The following is a 20,296-nucleotide window of genomic DNA, read 5'->3' as shown; positions in this document are numbered from 1 at the left end:
TTAACATTTTGAGACTTTAAGAAAAACAAAGTAAATGCTGAGCAGACTAAAACTATATGGCACCTGCATGGCATTCAGCAGTGCCTACAGTGCATACTCCTCACCAGTGGATACACTGGTGTTAACATAGGCCCTGCGATCTCTAAATATGGCACATCATTCTCCTCCAGCGTCTGCAGTAGACTTCCCAGCATGGTTAAATCAGTGATACTCAAAGTATGGCCTGCAGCGGCATGTGGCCCTCCTGACTCTTACATGTGGCCCCCTGGTCGCGAGCAGCACTGGTCTGCTGTTTACTCGACTCAGCACAAACATTACTCCTTTGCTGCCAGGCCTTTTCCCCCTCAGGTGCCAAACCTTTTTTTGGCTATTTGGGGCAGTTCGTGCTTAAGCCCTCATAACTTTTTGTCCACATAAGCTACCCACACCAAATTTGCATCTTTTTTTTCCAAAATCCTAGGGACTCTAGAGGTACCCAGACGTTTTTTAAAAATGGGAAAAAAGAGCTGCAGAAGGTGGCTCGTGGTTTTTTCCCCTGAAAATGGCATCAACAAAGGGTTTGCAGTGCTAAAATCACCTGCTTCACAGCTTTCAGGAACAGGCAGACTTGAACCAGAAACCCCAATTTTTCAACACAATTTTGGCATTTTACTGTTACATACCCCATTTTTACTATTTTTTGTGCTTCCAGCCTCCTTCCAATTAGTGACAGAAATGGGTGTGAAACCAATGCTGGATCCCAGAAAGCTAAACAGTTTTGAAAGGTAGACAAAATTCTGAATACAGCAAGGGGTAATTTGTGTAGATCCTACAAGGTTTTCCCACAGAAAATAACAGCTGTAAGAATTTTTTTTTTAATTGAGGTGAAAAAAACAGCCATTGCTTTCCACATTTTGCTCTGTAACTTTTTCCTGCGATGTCAGATTTTTCAAAGCAATATACTGTTACGTCTGCTGCACTCTTCTGGTTGCGAGGTTATATAGGGCTTGTAGGTTCACCAAGAACCCTAGGTACTCAGAGCCAATAAATGAGCTGCACCTTCCAATGGGTTTTCATTCTGTACTGGGTACACATCCATTCATTTGCTGAAATATAAAGAGTGAAAATATGTATCAAGGAAACCTTTGTGTTTCCGAAATGGGCACAAGATAAGGTGTTGAGAAGCAGTGGTTATTTGCACATCTGAGAATTCTGGGGTGCCCATACTAGCATGTGAATTACAGGGCATTTCTCAAATAGACATCTTTTGTACACATTGTCTTACATTTGGAAGGAAAAAAAATGAAGAAAGATAAGGGGCAATAACACTTGTTTTGCTATTCTGTGTTCCCCCAAGTCTCCTGATAAAAATGGTACCTCACTTGCGTGGGTAGGCCTAATGCTGGCGACAGGAAACGCAACATGGACACATCACATTTTTACATTGAAATCTGACGTGTTTTTTGCAAAGTGCCTAGCTGTGGATTTTGGCCTTTAGCTCAGCCAGCTCCTAGTGGAACTTTAGCGACCAGGGATAGGAGCTGTCCTTCAAGATCAGAAATAGCAGGTCTAAACGCCTCCAGTGTGTTTTCCGTTTCAGTGACAGGGCCAGAAAGTTTCTTATAGTCATTTTTGCACCTGGCCCTTTTTGCAAGGTCATCCCCAATCTTTTTGCCTCCTTCCTCCTAATTTTTCTGACCCGTTTTTGTTGGCTTTAGAACTCTGGGCACTTTACCACTGCTAAACAGTGCTAAAGTGTGTAATCTCAGGGTGTATATTGTACTGTTGATTGGTTTATCCATGATTGGCATATTACTGGTAAGTCCCTAGTAAAGTGCACTAGAGGTGCCCAGGGCCTGTAAATCAAATGCAACTAGTGGGCCTGCAGCACTGATTTTGCCACCCACATAAATAGCTCTGTAAACGTGTCTCAGACCTGCTACCACAGTGTCTGAGTGTGCAGTTTTAAAATGCCAATTCGACCGGGCAAGTGTACCCACTTGCCAGGCCCAAACCTTCCCTTTTGGTACATGTAAGGCACCCCTAACGTAGGCCCTAGGTAGCCCCATGGGCAGGGTGCAGTGTATTTAAAAGGTAGGACATGTCCTGGTGTGTTTTACATGTCCTAACAGTGAAATACTCCCAAATTTGGGCTTCACTGTTGCAAGGCCTATCTCCCTCATAGTTTAACATGGGAGCTGCCTTCAAATAACTTTAAAGTGCAGATTCCCTTTGAGGGCAGATAGAAATATGGATGTTGGGGTCTTAGAACTCACAATTTAAAAATACATCTTTTAGTGAAGTTGTTTTTTAGATTGTGAGTTTGAAAATGCCACTTTTAGAAAGTAGGCATTTTCTTGCTTAAACCATTCTGTGACTCTGCCTGTTTTTGGATCCCCCGTCTGGGTCAGTTTGACAGTTGGGCTGTTCACACCTCTCCTCTAGACAGTGACACAAAGGGAGCTTGGGTGTAGCCTGCATAACCTGATGAGCCATTTGAGCTAGAGTGGAGGGAGGAGTGGTCACTTACACCCGAAAGGACTGTGCCTGCCCTCACACAATGCAGTCTCCAACACTCTGGTATGCGTCTGGGGCCAGGCCTGGACAAGAAAGGATCTTGCAAACACTTGAGACTTTGCTTTGAAGTTTGCCAACTTCAAAGGCAGAAAGGGGTATAAGAAGAGAACCCAAGACCCCAGACTTTTAGAATCTTTCTGGAAGCAAGAGGAACCTCTGCCAAGGAGAAGAGCTGAAGAGCTGGAGGAGGAGTACTGTTCCTTTGCTGTGTTGCTTTGCTGGACTGGCCTTCAGTTGCTCGTTCTGCCTGAAAAGAGTGCAAAGGATGGACTGTGATGTATGTCCTGCTTGAGAAAGTTCTCCAAGGGCTTGGAGTAGAGCTTGCCTCCTGTTGGAAGTCTTAGGGACACCAAAGACTTCAATTTCCTTGACCTGGAGCACTGGGAACTGTGTGTTTTGTGCTGTTCAAGAGGAGAAACCACTGTGATGCCACCAATGACACCGCTGGCCTGCAACATGACCTGCCGATGCTGCATGGAGCAGCACTGACCCACTTCGCACTGCGACCCTGGTCCCACCGACGCCATCATCAGATGACTTCACCGACTCGCTGCTCGCACCACAACCTGTGGGCCCCGCACTCAGGCATCACCTTGCTCACACCCCAGCCTGTGCATCCCTGACGACACCGCTCCAGCTGACACCGATGCCGCTGCCTGCACTGTGGCCTGTGGACGCTGTTCGTGAGGTGCACGAAGCACTGTCTCATCCCACACCACAGCCTTGGTCCACCAACGCCAGCATCCTCGACTCCAGTGTCGTCACCAGGCATCCGGTCTGCACCGTGGCCTGTGGACACGGCTTGTGAGGGTCACAAAGCGCCGTCCCATCCAGCACCTCCAATTGCTTCAGCAATGACGATGCCGCAGCCTGCACTGTGACCTGGTGACACTGCACATCGCACCGCCCTGCTTCACACCACAACCCTCCTGACTTCATCAGCCCAGGGTTCGAGCCACAAGGCGTGTGATTTCAAGGGTCCGACGACTCCCGCATGGACTCTGGAACCGGCACCTCGACCCCAGCGACTCCACTCTCCGGAGCTCACCGGGAGGATTATGACCCCCTGCGATTCCAAAGATACTGTTTGCGGGTCTTCCCGATACCGTAGCTGGCCCACGGCACCATGGCTGGCCTGAACTGTTGGTTTAGTTGATCACAACGCCGTGATAGCCCCAGGTTGAGCTATTGACTTCAAGGAACTGTCATTTTGAGTAACTCTTGCAGAATTCATATATCTATTACTGTATGGTGGATTTTTATTGTAAGTGGTCTTGTTTTATATAGGTAAATATTGGCTATTTTTTCTAAAAACTTGTGTGGTGTCCTTTTGTAGTGTTTTCATTTATTACTGTGTGTTATGTGCAAATGCTTTACACATTGCTTCTGAGATAAGCCTGACTGTTTGTGCCAAGCTACCAAGGGAGTGAGCAGGGGTTATCTGAGCAGGTATCTCCCTTATCCTCACTAGAGTGAGGGTCACTACTTGGACAGGGTGCAAACCGACTGCCAGCTATAGACCCCATTTCTAACAGTCATCATAAAGCAAACCCACCTATACTGCTACTGCGTTGACCCGGTTCCTCAGATCCTGCCTGGTGTCAGCCATAGTGCCAAGGACCTGATCTTATCCAGTTTGGGGTCTGTAAGGGGTGCAGCCTTGTCCTTCCCAGGTGCCTCCTGCTCAGACTGGTCGATGGATACAGGGTCCAGGCAGCCCAGTGAGTGGGCTCTGCCTCCTCCTCCTCACCACCCCATCCCCGGCACAAGGTTGGTGGCGTGGGGCGCAGCGTACATCAGGTCAGCAGAACAGAGGACCCTCAAGGGGAGGGGGAAGGAGAGGTAAGCCACTGTACTCTGAATGTTCTGCCGCCAGAGACCCCCCTGCCCCCTGGCGGTCTGCAGAAACTTCAGCACCAGGTCTGCATGAGCAGTTTCAGCAGCGCGGGTGGTGGGTCACGCCCCTATGTCCAGGTGTGCGATGTGGGCCCCATGTGCAGGTGAGTGTTGAAGTAGGTTTGTGGCAGAAGAGGCCCCAAGGATGGACTTCAGGGGGCCAACAGATCAGTGCAGCAAGAGAACCCGCCACACCCATCCCAAGCGCAACCCAGATGTGGCTAGGGAGAGGGGGCACGAGCAGTCCAGATTACCCCTGTGGGCACGACCAGGTAATCATTGCAGTGCAGCTAGGAGGCAGATGCATGGAGCTAGCAGGATAATAGTGAGTCCCCAACGCTTTTCAGGCTTGCAAAACCATTCAGTGGTCTGATTTCACAATTCCCACAACAGGGCACCACTCACCCCCAGCCTCCACTGTATAGGGGCCCAGGAGGTGCTGCTGAGCCCAGTGCAGCTAAAGGAAGGGCCTTTTGGGAGGGGGGTGGGGAATGCCATATGCAGGTTACGCAATCCCTAGCCACCTCTTCCTAAGTCTAGTCTGTTGGCAGTGTGTATAGTATAGTCCATTCAAGTTGCAACAGAGCATACGTACTGCCCACATATATATATATATATATATATATATATATATATATATATATATATCGTCCCCTAAATTCGGTGTTATCTCCTTTTCAGTTAATCAATACAGATTAATATGTGGCCCCTGTCAGGGGTGGGCGGTGATGCCATTGTTTCAACCTATAGAAGGCATGTGTCTAAGGATGAAACCTAATAGATTATTCTTCTGTCACCAGTAGTCTGGCAGTTCTCAGATGTTTCCTAATTGTCACTGTATTGTCCAAAACCTGGACTACCGTGATTGCAGTCATCATAGGCGAGGACTGAGGCAGTGCTTCTCCTACCACTGTCCCGACATTCACAGTCCACCTGGATGCCTCCTGAGAAGGACAGCCTTGGGCTCTACAAATCTATAAGATTGGTGTTAGGTTGAGGAAAGTATCAGTGAAAGCCTCTCTGACAAACGCACATCGATTGTTCTTCTTTAATTGTCCCTGCCCTTGGTTTGCATCACACATTTGAGAGTCCAGAGCCTTCCTTGTTACAACCCATATGACAAACTCAGAGCTCGACACTCCCCTGCAGCGCGATTCCTCCTATTCATTAAAAGGACAGTTGGTTACAGCATACATTTCTCTATCTGGTGTCAGGTGCTTTGACCCTGTCTCTTCCACCTCTGTCCATCGACCCTATCTCCTCCTCCTTTTACCCTGTCCCATATACCTCCGAATCACAAATTATTTATGATGGGTTAATCACCAGATAGAACCTTTTGGAATAAATATTTAAAGAGGATACCTTCTCGTATATCAGGTGCTTTGGCAAGCTTCCAAATGTCGTGACCCGTCACGGCAAAGGTTGCTGGCAATAACAAACCATTTTCTTATTTTTAGTAACTCTTGAATTATGCAAAATAAAATATGACACATAAAACAAACAATTAGTAAGAGTAACTGAACGTTCGATGTGTGCAGTGTCTACGCAGCCCATACATGGTCCTGGCCACCCAAGACTGCATGTGTGTGACATCAAATTCTCTGCACCACCATCCATCGTCAGAACTATAGGTCTCACTTGTGGCCTATGAAGCAGCTTCATGGACCATTAAATCAAGTGCAGAGCACCTGTCACAGCAATCAGCAACCAGTCCGTCTATCACTGCGAGCCGGGCCATTAGACTACCGCGGGACTCAATCTGCATCTACAGAGCGGAAACCCTTCTCAGACTAACATCATCCCACACCAAAGGGGAGGCTTCAGTCAAGCTCACAACAAAAATCAAGAACACGCTCAATCTCAATCTCCCAGGAATGTAAAGACATTTTTAACGACGAAATTAAAAAAACTCGCAAACACGCTCAGAGTAAAACACAAAATGCACAAGTAAGTAATCTGTGCTAACATTCATGGCGTGTATGTGATACCCTGTCCTTGCATAACTTTTTCATTTACAACAAGAAGAATGTTATGACACACAACCCAAGTAAATCTGGCCCTGAGTTTATTTTCTGCTCCAAAAAAATGTGAATATTGACACCAGGAAGCCCCACAAATTTGGGAAGAGTCTAGTTTAAAGTGTTTGATTACATCCCAATGCAGTGAAAGATATTTTATAACCACATTCCATGAAGCAGACAGCACCTTTGAAATAAATCAGGTACAATACAACTTAAATCACCGGTATTCATTGAGGTACTGAAAGTATGTGTATAAGTATGTGTAGGTCTGTGTGTGTGTTTTAATGAGTTTATAGATGTGTTTGGTTCAGTGGGTTTCTCAACAACATTTTCACAAGCCTCACAATCTGACTGAGGGTTGGCTGCCCAATTATATGCGCGTGTACACCTTTATAAACTCTTGTTCTGGGTCTGGATTACATAAACTGCATGCATGGCACTAACATTCACAGAGGTGTTATTTTGTAATATGTCACATAAGTGGGCCATTAACGCCCGCGCTCAAGAGCTATGACAGCCTCATTTGCAATTACCAAGCACCACAAGTGTGAACTGGTGGCACTTGCACTTGAAAACCACAGTGCTAGCAGGTAATAGTGAACACGATATGAGCAAATATGATTAGCACGCTAGGAACAATTTAAAATCCCAAACTATAGATCAGGTGCAAAAAAAACTAGGATCCCGTGTGGAACCTACTACCGTTAGATCTTGTGCAAAAACTAGTTCCCCCAAGGTGTTTTTATGAGTCAAGCTGAAATGGCACCTATAGGGGCAGACTTATGAAAAGTTGCGCTGCACCTAGTGCAGCAACACTTCTCTTACGTCCCTTAGCGCCCCCATAATGCCACTTTGTGTGCACTGTATTTAAAATACGTCACACCGTGGTGGTAGTCAGGGGGACTAGCATCATCATTTTCAACACTAGTCCGGTGCTTTGCAGGATTAGCGTAAAAAATTTATGACGCTAATCCTGCAAAGCACCCAGAGCCCCATTGTAACCAAGGGGAGCCTCTTTTTAATGCCTGCATTAATCAGGTGTTAAAAAATGCCGATAAAACTGGCGCAAAGGAATCTCATAGAGTCCTCTGCTCCATTTTTATGCCCTCCCCCAGCCGGAATGCCCCCCTTGGGCGCATTATGACTGGTGCAGGTATAATGTGGCACAAGGGGTTACAAAGTGGCACAATGCAAGCATTGTGCCACTTTGTAAATATGGCACAACGTTTTTGCCCTTCCAACAGCACATTATCGAGAAAAAAAATTATGCTAATGTGGCGTCAGAATGGCGCAAGGCCACCATAAATCTAGGTCAAAGTGTATAATTGCACTTAAATTCGTTTTGCGGTGGACAGTGTCAGTCTGAAGCAGAAAAAGTGAGAATGTGTTTTTGTCTATGGGCCTCATTCTGAGTTGTGGGGTAAACAGGTGGGTTGGGACGAAGATGTCCTCTGCATGGCTTTAGCAGATATGTACCCCGTCTAATGTTCACTTATTTGCAAGTTGCATTAGTTTTCTGCAAGCCAGACTGACCATGCTGGGCATCGGACATTTCCCTGAGAGCCTGGAAGGGCGGGCGGTTTCTTTATTTGGGGAGAGGTTGGTGCTATGGGCCAGTTTTGCAGCAGTGCTGCAATATCAGCCCCTAGAAACAAAATCAGCAGGTCAGTATAATCCACCCTGCACTCACTTTGGTTTCCAGCCTCCCTGTGTTTTGAAATATGTTAAGGATTCAAATGCACCCACCTCAGAGTTCCTTGTACATCCAGCAGTTTTCAGGCAACATTAAAAATGCCAAGACATTTCAGTTGATTAATGGAGATGGAGTTTTCTCTAGTGGCAGTTTTGATTCATATAAGGCAGTGCAGAGGCTTAATATGCCTACTGCCAAGAACTGTAACAGCCAGATCACAAAACTGTATTTTAGGTGCATAGCTCACTGCGTTACTACTTTTGTCACAGAGATCCTTTTGTTACTATTTGTTATAAAGTTTAAATTGGGCAATATAAAAAACTAATTTTTCAGAAAAGTCTGCCTATTAGATTAAGACAATTGAATTGACTCGCTGCTCAAATAAAGCCCTTTTCCAAACAGTGACCAAACTTTCTGCTGCAGTAATCAGTAACTTGATGGACTGAAATCAGACTTTTGTAACACACTACCTCTGACATTACAGTACAAGGTTAAAGCGATTTTAAATACATTTTCCCTGAATGCAGTGAATAACTCTCATAGTAAGGACAGTTGTCTAGGACCAAGGAAGGAACTTCCTTCACTGACTTTGAGCCACAATTTGAGGAACAAGCTAAACTAGGTTTCTTAAGTACCAAATCAGGATATTCAGTGCCATGTTTCAAGAAGGCTGGTTTCCAAAACAGTGGAAGTCTGCTTCCATTCTTCCACGCCAAAGAAGCCTAATCTGAATCCTTCGACCCAAATAACTACCAACCTATATTCATATTGCCATTCCCAGCAAACTGGTCGAAAAGTTCATGAACATGCAGATGGCTACCTTTCTGGACAATAACAACTTGCTGGACGACTCACAATTCTGTTTTCGCAAAGGCCATATTAAAGAATCTGCATAAGATTGAGATACTCAAGACAACTGTGGATAAGCGTGGACATTCTGCCCATATCCTTCTTGATTTGTCTGCAGCGTTTGACATGGTCAATCCTGACCTTTTGACTGACTGGTTGAAACATTTGGGGATTGATGGGGGTGCCCTTTCACTGCTGCGTCCATTTCTTTCTGACCGCGTTCAATTTGTTTCCCTAAATGACTTTACATCTGAATCATTCTCATTTACCTGCGGTGTCAATCTATATGCTACACCTTTGGCATATTTAGTGAAATCCTTTGGATTGTCATTAGTGTCATATGCAAAATGTGGTGTCTCTTTCCAGCAAAGGCCCAGACATGAGTAACATTTTTTGCAATTGTATGAGCGCTGTTAGCCAATGGATGGACAATAACTGTTTGAATTTAAATTAATCAAAAGCAGAAGTCATCTTATTTGGTAACAATACCTCCTTTTGGTCCTCGGCATTGCTACCAGATGATTTTGGTTCCCTCCCAACTCCGGTAAAAAAAGTAAAAAAATTAGGCATTTTGATTGAGGACAAACTTACTTAAAGGGACCAAATTAATAAAGTAATTTCCACTTCCTTTTTTTACTCTGCACATAATTAGGAAAATTCATCAGTTGATTCCTCTTGATCTCTTGATCTCTTGAACATACCTGTCATCATCCTTGTGTTATCCACGGTGGATTATTGCAATGGTTTATATTTAAACCTTCTGAAATGCTCACTTCATAAACTGCAGATACTTCAAAACTGAGCTGCTCAGATGTTACTAAAGCTACACAGGTTTCACTCGGCCTCCCAGGCCATAAACAAGCGTCATTGGTTACCGGTGAGGAAACATGTCTTCAAGGCTTTGTGCATTGCATACAAGGCTTTGGATGGATTAGGTCCAGTGTATTTGAGGGAAAGGTTCAGATGGTATGTCCCTGGCAGGATGCTTTGTTCAAGCTCAGCCACCAATTTGAAATCTTGGCTTTTCTGTCAACCTTAACTTTAACCTGTTCCGCATGGCTTTAATTAATTTTTTTACTTTATGGTTTTGCAGGCCTCCTAATCCTGTCACGAAGCGCCAAGATGTCTCTGAGTATTTGTTTGCACTTTACAAATTTCAAATCAAATCAAACCATTGGGTTACTGCTTTTGTCACAGAGAGTCTTTTGTTATTGTATCGTAGGGTAATTCAGTTAAAGAAGAAGAACAACTCCAAGTTAGAAAATGGTTGCAAACTTGGTGCAAAGGGGGAAGGCGGCGTGGTTCGTATAGTCCATCAATGGTGAGTGATGCGTTCCCTTAATCTCTTCCAGTCTGAATTATTGCTTGCGGTCGAGTGGTAACGGTGCAGTAGAACATCCGAAGTAGCCAAAGCAACATGGATCTACTTTGCACTAAGATTGGGGACATTTTCTAACTTTCACGTGCCCACTGCTGCATTTCACAGCTCCTTACATTGTTACGCCCTGAAAAAGCCCCAGGCTCGTATGCCATCATGGTGCAAAACATGTGTTGGCAGACTCCTTTTGGGGGTCCTCATTTACAATCTGCTGAGGACACCCTTTCATTGAAATAAATACAACATGAGTGTTTGCATTTAATTGGAGTTGCTGTTATTTTTTAACTGGATTACCCTATGATACTTAATTGATGTTTTTCAGATCTGCCCTAAATTTCTTAAGGACAACTGAGCATCTAAGTGTGGCCATGCCTGGGATTGTAACCCCTGTTTTGTGTAGGGCCTTTTGTTATTGTGCAGTTCATAAAGTACAGTCATAATCTAGCACAGTGAGCTATGAACTGCCAAGAAAGAATTGCATGCAAACTGTATTGCTCAGGTTATGTTAAGCTATGTTGATTTTTAGAGCACAACTAATCACTCATGAGGGTATCCAGATGCTAGAGCCGGGTTGTGGGTCCGGATAGGCTCATAGTTGAAAAGCTTCTTCCAAAAGTCGAGGACGGATTGGGAGGTTCTGATATCTTGAATGAGGTAGCTCCAGGTATTGGAGGCAAAGTAGGAGAAGGCCCTCCTTACTTGCTTCTGTCAGTGCATGGAACCCATGCTGAGTGTAGGGGTCTGGAGGGTTAGTAGGGGTGTAGATGATTGCTGAAGCATGCAGGTCAGGCATTGAGGGCTTTGTAGACATATGTGAACAGCTTGAAGTAGCAGCATTTCTGGCTAGGAAGCTGGTGAAGTTCTCTTAGGTGTGGAGTGATGGGTGCGCTCTGAGGTACGTACAGAATGATTCTGGCAACAACGTTCTGGATGGTCTGGAGTTTCACGTGGGATAGTTGGATACTCTTATGTAGATTGCATTGCTGTAGCCTAGTCTGCTGGTTATGAGGGCTTGGATTACTGTTAGTCTAATGTGCGTGGGGAGCCGATGAAGATCTTGCGGAGTATGATGAAGCAGGAAGAGGTAATGGCGTTCACTTGTTTGATCATCTTGAGCTTGTCATCTAGGATGATTTTTAGGTTTTTGGCATGGTCAGTTGGGGTTGGTGTGTATCCAAGCTCAGCAGGCCACCAGCAGGAGCCCCACAGTGAGTTCCTGGTTCTGTAAATCAGGATTTCTATCTTGTCTGTGTTGAGCTTGAGGCTACTGTCCCTCATCCAGTTCGCCACATCAGTCATACAGGTTGAGAAGTTGTGCCTATAAGTGTTGTTCCTGTTGGTGAGGAAGAAGATGAGCTGGGTGTTGTTGTCTGCGTAGGAGATAACGTTGATGTCTTGGGTTCTGATGATGCAGGCGAGGGGTGCCATGTAGAGGTTGAAAAGGGTTGGGCTGAGGGAGGATCCCTGGGTGACTCTGCAGATGAAATGTTTGTGTTCAGAGGACTAAGGGGGAAGTCTGTTGCGTTGAGTTCTGTCTGAAGTCCTGAAGGCAGTTACTTGGATTCCTGAGTCATATAGTCTGGCAATGAGGCTGACCTGGGTCACGGTGTCCCAATGTTGTCTGTTGCTGCAATGAGTGCTGGCTCAGAGTTGTGATTGCTGCTAAAACCTGACTGTGTGGAGTCAAGAGGTTGTTCTGTTCAAGGTATGTAGAGAGGTGATTGTTGATCGCCTTCTCCATGACCTCGTAAGGGATAGATAGGAGTGAGATGGGCCTGTAGTTGCTGAGTTCTGCAGGGGTTTGACCTTGGTGCGTTTCTAGTTGTTTGGGAAAGTGCTGCTGGTGATTGAGATGTTTATGTTTGTGAAAAGGCTGATACTGATCTGTTATCTTCCTAGATTGAAGCTGGGGTATGGGCAGGGGTTGATGAGGACCCCTGAGTAGATGGTGTTCATGGTTCTGGTGGTGCCTTCCATGGTGAGGGGGGTCCATTCTGTAAATAGATTAGCTTTAGTTGGTGGCTGCAGCAGGCTGAGAAATTCTCTAACGATGTCGGAGTTGTTTGCAGAATTCAGTCTCTGGGCCAAGGGAGATTTCCTGGCTTGCCTCATCTGTGTGTGGTACCTCCTTAGGCCTCTCTATAGGTATCTCTTGTGGGGCTGTTCCTGCTTGTTCTCCAGGTGCTTGCCATGATGCTTGCATTCTCTCAGCTCTTCTGTGTATCAGCTTGGCTGGGTGTTGATATTGCTAAAAAAGATTTGTTTGAGTAGAATAAATTCTTATTAGTAAAACCAACTCCAACCATTGTGTTACATTTTGAATCCTGAGTTTGTGCTTCTCCAGGCCAAGCACGCTTAGAAAATGCCTACCAGTATGGATGACATGTGAATCCTACACCTCATAGTCCCCTTTGTCTTATGCAACATTTTCTATAGACTGATTCACACATATATTCATTGTCTCTACGTGTATGTGATGTAAGGTGTTCCAGCACCCTACACTCTATGAAAGGCACAATAAAATAAATGAAATACATGTGAGGTGGGAGTAGGGCTATGAAGAGATGAGGGGCATTGTAGTTATCAGGCTTGTTTGCTGCACTCGCTACACAATGTATGCGGGCTGGGCTGAAAAAATTTGCCAGAACTGCTTTGGGTTCCCAGCCCAGCCCTGGTTCTGTGGGTTTTTTACTTTCCCGGCAAACAAAACAATCATACATGTTCACTCTAAGCTTCCTGTGCAGTGTGTGAGATCTGTGGGATTTTGTGATTGCAAGTGGACCCCAAGTTGCACCCTTCTAAATGAGAGCAAATACTGTCCTATCATCAGACTGAGCAAAATAGCAATGTTTGCATTATTGATTGTAGCTGAAAGGACAGACTGTTTTCCTGTTGCCTTTGGGGGAAGTGGCTTATTAGCCTCTCCTTGCACTGTGCTTGTAAAATCTCTTGTAAAATAAAATCTTATAAGGGGTTTAGAACCTGCCCATTATTTACCTTTACTTACTATTGGCTGGTTCCTCCATCACTTTCGTTCCCTTGCTTCCTGTAGGTCAGCACATCATCCTGGCCTCCAACTTCCTCCTGGGCTTTGAGTCTTTGTCCCTGACTTGGAGCATGCAACAAGTACAGCTCTGCAGGTACTCTTTTTTTTAACTTTTCAGTATGTACCCTTAGAGAGTGCATGCATCTGCAGTTCCTCTCCTTGACCGTGCCCTTCTCCCACTCTCCCAGGTGACACACCCCCAACTCTCTGTGGTGTCAATCCCCCCACCCTCTTTCCACCATCAGATTATTTTAACCCGCTCTCCTCCCACTGTCCGTTCTTTCTAAAACAACCCCCGCCAATGTTATCTTTAAACCACCCCACCACCCACCTCCTGCTACACATTCTTTGTTCCCTACCCTCCTCCCTCTTGTTGCTTGCCACCCTCAACCTCCCATGCTGTTGTGAAGACATGTTGCACAGCAGATCCATATCCAAATAGCTTGTGCGCAGTCTGCAGCCTTTGCTTTGCAGAAAGACTCAGCTTACAACAACTTCAAGCAGTGCACACAGCCTGGAGTAAGGATCAGCCTGTCCGTAGCTCAGGATAAGCCCCTTCCATCCCTGACCTCCCAATACAGCGACTAGTTACTTCCACTGGGACTGTGGAATTCTGCAGTTGTTACTCCTTCCTGGTCTGAAGGAATATGGACAGGCTAGCCAGGAGCCTGATGCTCCTGCAACCACATCACAAGCACCACTGTCACTGCAGTGGTGTGTTCACCCAAGTTATCTTTGACCTGTGCAAACAATGCAGACCCTATGATGCACAAGTACATTTTCCAATTAACCTCTGAGGGGCCAGGAATCCTAGTGCAAATCACCAGGGTTTCAATTATAGCTTTCTCATTGGACTTGTCCCTATTTGAACCTTGGGTTGTGCTTTAATGGCCTCTTATACCCCTAGAGTCAACAGCAGCCCTAGAGTTGCCCTTCAGTTCATTTGGAAGGGAGCTGTGTTGACCACTATGTGAGGCCTGACAGTGAGTGAGGCAGTTCCACCACCCTTCACCAAGCCAACTCACAGTGCCAAAGCTTGTGCGAACACCTCTGCCCTCAGACCATAAAACCTTGTGGAATTGGTTAAAAACACTGATTAGCACACTCAATTTCCCCATAAGTCCCTAATATATTATACAAAAGTCCCGTAAGTTAAATGTCAATAGTGGGCTGCAGCACCCATTGTTCCACCACTAAAGTTACAATACAAAGCATCTCTACAGGCCTGTCCCTGCAGCCTGAGTGTTCAGTTTTAAAACAGCAAATTCGACCTGGCAAAATAAACCTTTTGCCAGGTCTAAACCTAACGCTTTTGGGGTGCATCCGTCCTGGCATTGTGGTGGCCTTTACTGTACTATCATTGGTGCTACACATTAAGGGCCGCTGCCTCAGCTGTGGCATTATGGGGGGACAGTACATGGCCACTGATCCGATCATGGACCCTAAACAACAAAAGCTTCCCTTCGAGAAACCTACATCCGAGCCCACAAGTTCATCTCTGCCGGCAGAGAGGGGTGCCATTGGCAGGTCAGTGAAACCAGGGATGGCGGGTACAGAGGACATTGCGGCGGAGCTTCGTGAGGGCTTCCACGCGATTGACGCCCGCTTCAACACCCTTACTGCCAGACTGGACGGCATGGGAGATCATCTTGATAGACACCAGACCCGACTGGAGGACGCTGAGGAACGTATATCGGGCCTGGAAAAGGTGGAGGCCAGACTATGCACTGTAGCGATTAAGAACGAAGACCTAAAGGCGAGAGGTCGCAGAAGCAACTTGCGCATCACTGGGATTGCTGAAATCACAAACACTGGCAGGATGGGCCTTTTTGTGGAAGTCTTGCTCGCAGAACTACTGGGCCACCAAAATGGGATCGCTACATTTATTGTTGAGAGGGCCACACCGCTCTCTGGTTCCGCACCCGGCACCTGGGGCTCCGGTGAGGCTCATAGCGCGACTACTCAACTACAGAGACCGCGACACGACACTCCGCTTTGCCAGAGAGAAGGGGCCCCTCCATTATCAAGTCACAGTTGTCTCTCTATTCCCCGACTATAACCCTGCTGTCCAAGAAGCCTGGAGGAAATTCACTGATGCAAAAAGAGGCCATCAGAAAATGGGCCTATTTTATGGCATGCTCTACCTGGCCAACTTACTGGTGGACGTGAATGGTTAACTACAATACTTCGACAAACCCACAGAGGCCATGACTTTTTGCATGCACTATCGCAGACAGGACGCTGCATTCCAGGACTCTGCGGCCGGGGACGAGATGCCTGGCACTGATCCTTCCGCCAGCACGGACCTCTTTCCTCCGGACTGATGTCCCAGCCACAGCCCGTGTCCCTTAGCTCTGCAAAGTCCACCTGTCAAATTGCTAGGTCACATTGTATTCTAATGATTGAGATATTAGGAACCCAGTAGCTTTATGCTTATGTCTGCCCATTGTTATTCCATTATGCTGTCATTTACTCTTTCTTCTTTATTGTTTCACAGGGGTAACTGGCCTTTGCATTGCTACGCCCACGTGGTTGAAGCCAAAGTTATTACTACCCCGTTGAGGGTGTTACCTAGTTGGGAATTTGGAGATTCACTTGGCTGTTCCTTGCTGGGTGTGGGAGGGGGAAGGGGGTTGTTTCTGATCTTTAGGTCCAAGAATGTTACTGTATACTTGCTATTGCAATGCTTACAATCTTTTCTGATTCGCCAACTCTCACGCCTCAACACACCATGTCAATGACTGGCATCACATGTGTCAGGGAGCGGTCAGCAGTGGTGACCTTCATGTCTTGGAACATATGAGGCTTTAATAAGCCTCGTAAGGGGAAGAAGGTGCTGCAGCACCTGACCAGACATGGGGTGCAAGTTGCCTTTATACAAGAAACCCATTTACCTGCGGGCTCCACACATACATTTGCCTCAGCTTGGGGTTTACACCACTGTTTTGCCAGTTATAGCACATAGGGGGTCATTCCGACCCCGGCGGTCAAGGACCGCCGGGGCCGGGGATGCGGGAGCACCGCCAACAGGCTGGCGGTGCCCCGCCGGGCATTCTGACCGCGGCGGTTTGGCCGCGGTCAGACAAGGAAAACCGGCGGTCTCCCGCCGGTTTTCCGCCGGTTTTCCGCCGGTTTTCCGCCGGTTTTCCGCTGCCCTTGGAATCCCCCATGGCGGCGCAGCTTGCTGCGCCGCCATGGGGGATTCTGACACCCCCTACCGCCATCCTGTTCCTGGCGGTTCGCCCGCCAGGAACAGGATGGCGGTAGGGGGTGCCGCGGGGCCCCTGGGGGCCCCTGCAGTGCCCATGCCAATGGCATGGGCACTGCAGGGGCCCCCGTAAGAGGGCCCCACTGTGTATTTCAGTGTCTGCAATGCAGACACTGAAATACGCGACGGGTGCAAACTGCACCCGTCGCACATACCCACTCCGCCGGCTCCATTCGGAGCCGGCTTCCTCGTGGGGTGGGGTTTCCCGCTGGGCTGGCGGGCGGCCTCCTGGCGGTCGCCCGCCAGCCCAGCGGGAAAGCCTGAATGGCCTCGAGCGGCCATATGGCGGTTCCCGCGAGGCGGGCGGCTACTGCCGCCTGCCTCTGTCGGAATCACCCCCATAATCTTGGGGGGTTAGCATCCTGATCCACAAGAGCTTCACCTTTGTATACTACTCATCCTACTCAGACAGAGAAGGTAGATTTCTCATGGTCGCAGGTACACTTGCAGGCCTTAGGGTATTGCTTATAAATGTTTATGCTCCAAACACTGGCTCGCTTGACTTCTTTCAGGAATAACAGGCCCACATAGACTGCTTTGAAGTGGATCACATACTCATGGGGATGACTTAAACATGGTACTAGACCCCTCGGTGGATACTACTGCCACAGCCCCCACCACTAAACTGCGTTCTCATTGACTTCTCCTCACTATCTGTGAAACATATTCCTTACAGGATGTATGACGCAGCCATAACATCGGCACAAGGGCATTCACATTTCACTCAGCGCCTCACTGTACCTGGACACGCATAGATGACTGGCTCTTGTCTGGTCCAACTACTCCACTGATTACTGCCGTAAACAACCCGCCAGCACGTATCTGATCATTCCCCAGTATTGATCATACTTACCATTCAGGGGCAGAAGGGTGTTGCGCGGTCCAGGCGATTCCTTGGGCATCTGCATTTCTAAACACTCTGGAGTTCTGCACGACATCAGAGGCAGCCTCACTGGAGTGGATGCGCGGCTGGCAGTGGTTGACAATGAAGCATTGGAGTCTGCTGCTTAACCCCACCTTTACAAGCGTAAATTGCTTTTGGATGAGTTTCATGAATTGGCGGAGTGAGGCACTAAATCTGGGGAAATATGCTAGGGCCCGTAGATATGGTGAGGGCGAGCGCCCAGGGCGTACACTGTCCCATTTGCTCATCCGTTCTTACTCATCTACATACCTACTAGAGATCAGGAGGGAGGATGGCACACACGCCTTGGACTCCTCAGAGATCCTATCAGAGTTTTTTAATTACTCTTCCTGACTCTACGCGGCCCCACCTGCCCCTCTGCACAAGGAGTTGCAGGCATATTTTGATGAAATTGCAATGGAGTGTTAACCACCTCCCAGCAACAGTTCCTCAGTGAGCCTTTCACAGTAGATTAAATTACACAAACCATAGATGCCAAGGAGGGTACGCTTGCCCCCGGATTGGATGGGTTCACTGGGGTATTTTACAAAACGTATAAGGAACTTTTGGTGCCACAGCTTCCACTACTATATGCGGAAGCAGTCGACACTGGAGTACTCCAGCAAACGCTGAGGGAACCAGTCATCTCTCTGCTGCCTAAGCCTGGCAAGGATCCACTAGAGTGCAACTCTTACAGGCCCCTCTCTCTTTTAAACTTTGACAATAAAGTTCTAGCAAAGCTAATATCATGTGTCTTTCACTACTTTTAGAGCAAATTATTTCCCGCGCTCAATCAGGCTTTGTACTACATCGATCCACTTCTCTTAATCTCCGCACCGTCTTATCAGTGTTGAACAGGGTGTCTCCTACTACCCCGGCAGCCATAGCATTGTTGGACGCCTGGTCATTCCTGCACGCTGCACTGCGTAAGATCGGATTCCCTCAGGGCTTCACGGCCTTGATCTCTCTTCTCTACCCACAGCCAACTGCTGCTATTCAGCTCAACGGCACGTTGTCCCCCTCCTTCCCCATTGAGCGAGGCATTCGTCAGGGATGCCCACTCTTGCCCTTACTCTTATAACAGCAATGGACCAATTGGTGTGCCACATGCAGGAGAAGCATATTCACAGAGGTTTACAATTTAAAAGCGGTCCGCTTAACATTTCACTATATGCAGACGACATTTTATTGTTAGTGCATCACCATGGAGACAATCTGAATCACATATTGGATGAAATAGTACATTTTGGTGCATTCTTGGGATTACACATTAACTGGAGGAAATCAGAACTCCTGCCCCTTACTCATTCCACTAACCCCCATTTAGGAAAATGCCACTGTTGGCATGGTTACCCCCCACACTTTTTGCCTAGTGTTGATGCCAACTTTGATTGAAGGTGTGCTGGGACCCTGCTAACCAGGCCCCAGCACCAGTGTTCTTTCCCTAAAACTGTACCTTTGAACCCACAATTGGCACAGCCCTGGCACACAGTTAAGTCCCTTGTAAAAGGTACCCATGGTACCAAGGGCCCTGTGGCCAGGGAAGGTCTCTCAGGGCTGCAGCAGGTATTATTCCACCCTGGGGACCCCTCACTCAGCACATGTACACTACCTTGCAGCTTGTGTGTGCTGGAGGGGAGAGAATGGCTAAGTCAACATGGCACCCCTCCCAGGGTGCCATGCCCATATACCACTGCCTGTGGCATAGGTAAGTCACCCCTCCAGCAGTCCCTACAGCCCTAAGGCAGGGTGCACTATACCACAGGTGAGGGCATAGCTGCATGAGCAATATGCCCCTGCAGTGTCTAAGTCCATTCTTAGACATTGTACGTGCAGTGTAGCCATATTAAGTATATGGTCTGGCAGTTTGTCATTATGAACTCCACACCAGCATAATGGCTTCACTGAATACTGGGAAGTTTGGTATCAAACTTCTGAGCACAATAAACCCATGCTGATGCCAGTGTGGGATTTATTGAAAAATGCACACAGAGGGCATCTTTGAGATGCCCCTTGTATGCTAGCCCAACTGCTTGAGTAAGACTGACCGGTCTATGCCAGCCTGCCACTTTCAGACGAGTTTCTGACCACATGGGGTGAGTGTCTTTGTGCATTCTGTGGTCAGAAACAAAGCCTGTCCTGGGTGGAGGTGCTTCACACCTCCCCCCTGCAGGAACTGTAACACCTGGTGGTGACCCTCAAAGGCTCAAGCCTAAGATTACAGTGCCCCAAGGGCACTCCAGCTAGTGGAGAAGCCCGCACCCCCGGACACAGTCTCAATTTTGGTGGCAAGTCTGGTGGGAAAATTAGGAAAACAGGGAGGAGTGACCACCTCAGCCAGGACTACCCCTAAGGTGGCCAGAGCTGAGGTGACCTCCTCCCTGCAGAATCCTCCATCTTGGTTTGGAGGACAGGGACCAATAGGGATAGGAATATGCCCCCCTCCCCAAAGGGAGTGGGCACAAGGAGGGTGTAGCCACCCTCAGGGACAGTAGCCATTGGCTACTGACCCCTGACCCTAACACGCCCCTAAATTTAGAATTTAAGGGCCTTCCTGAACCCAGCTTACCAGATTCCTGATGACCTCCCAAGAAGAAGAAGGACTGCTGAGCTGAAAACCCCACAGAGAAGAGAAGGAGACAACAACTGACTCGGCCCCTACCGGCCCGTCTCCTGCTTCAAAAA

Source organism: Pleurodeles waltl, chromosome 1_2 (genome assembly GCF_031143425.1).
Source record: "Pleurodeles waltl isolate 20211129_DDA chromosome 1_2, aPleWal1.hap1.20221129, whole genome shotgun sequence".
NCBI lineage: Eukaryota > Metazoa > Chordata > Amphibia > Caudata > Salamandridae > Pleurodeles > Pleurodeles waltl.
The sequence above is the reverse complement of the archived record's forward strand: the minus strand, read 5'-3'. Positions refer to the sequence as shown.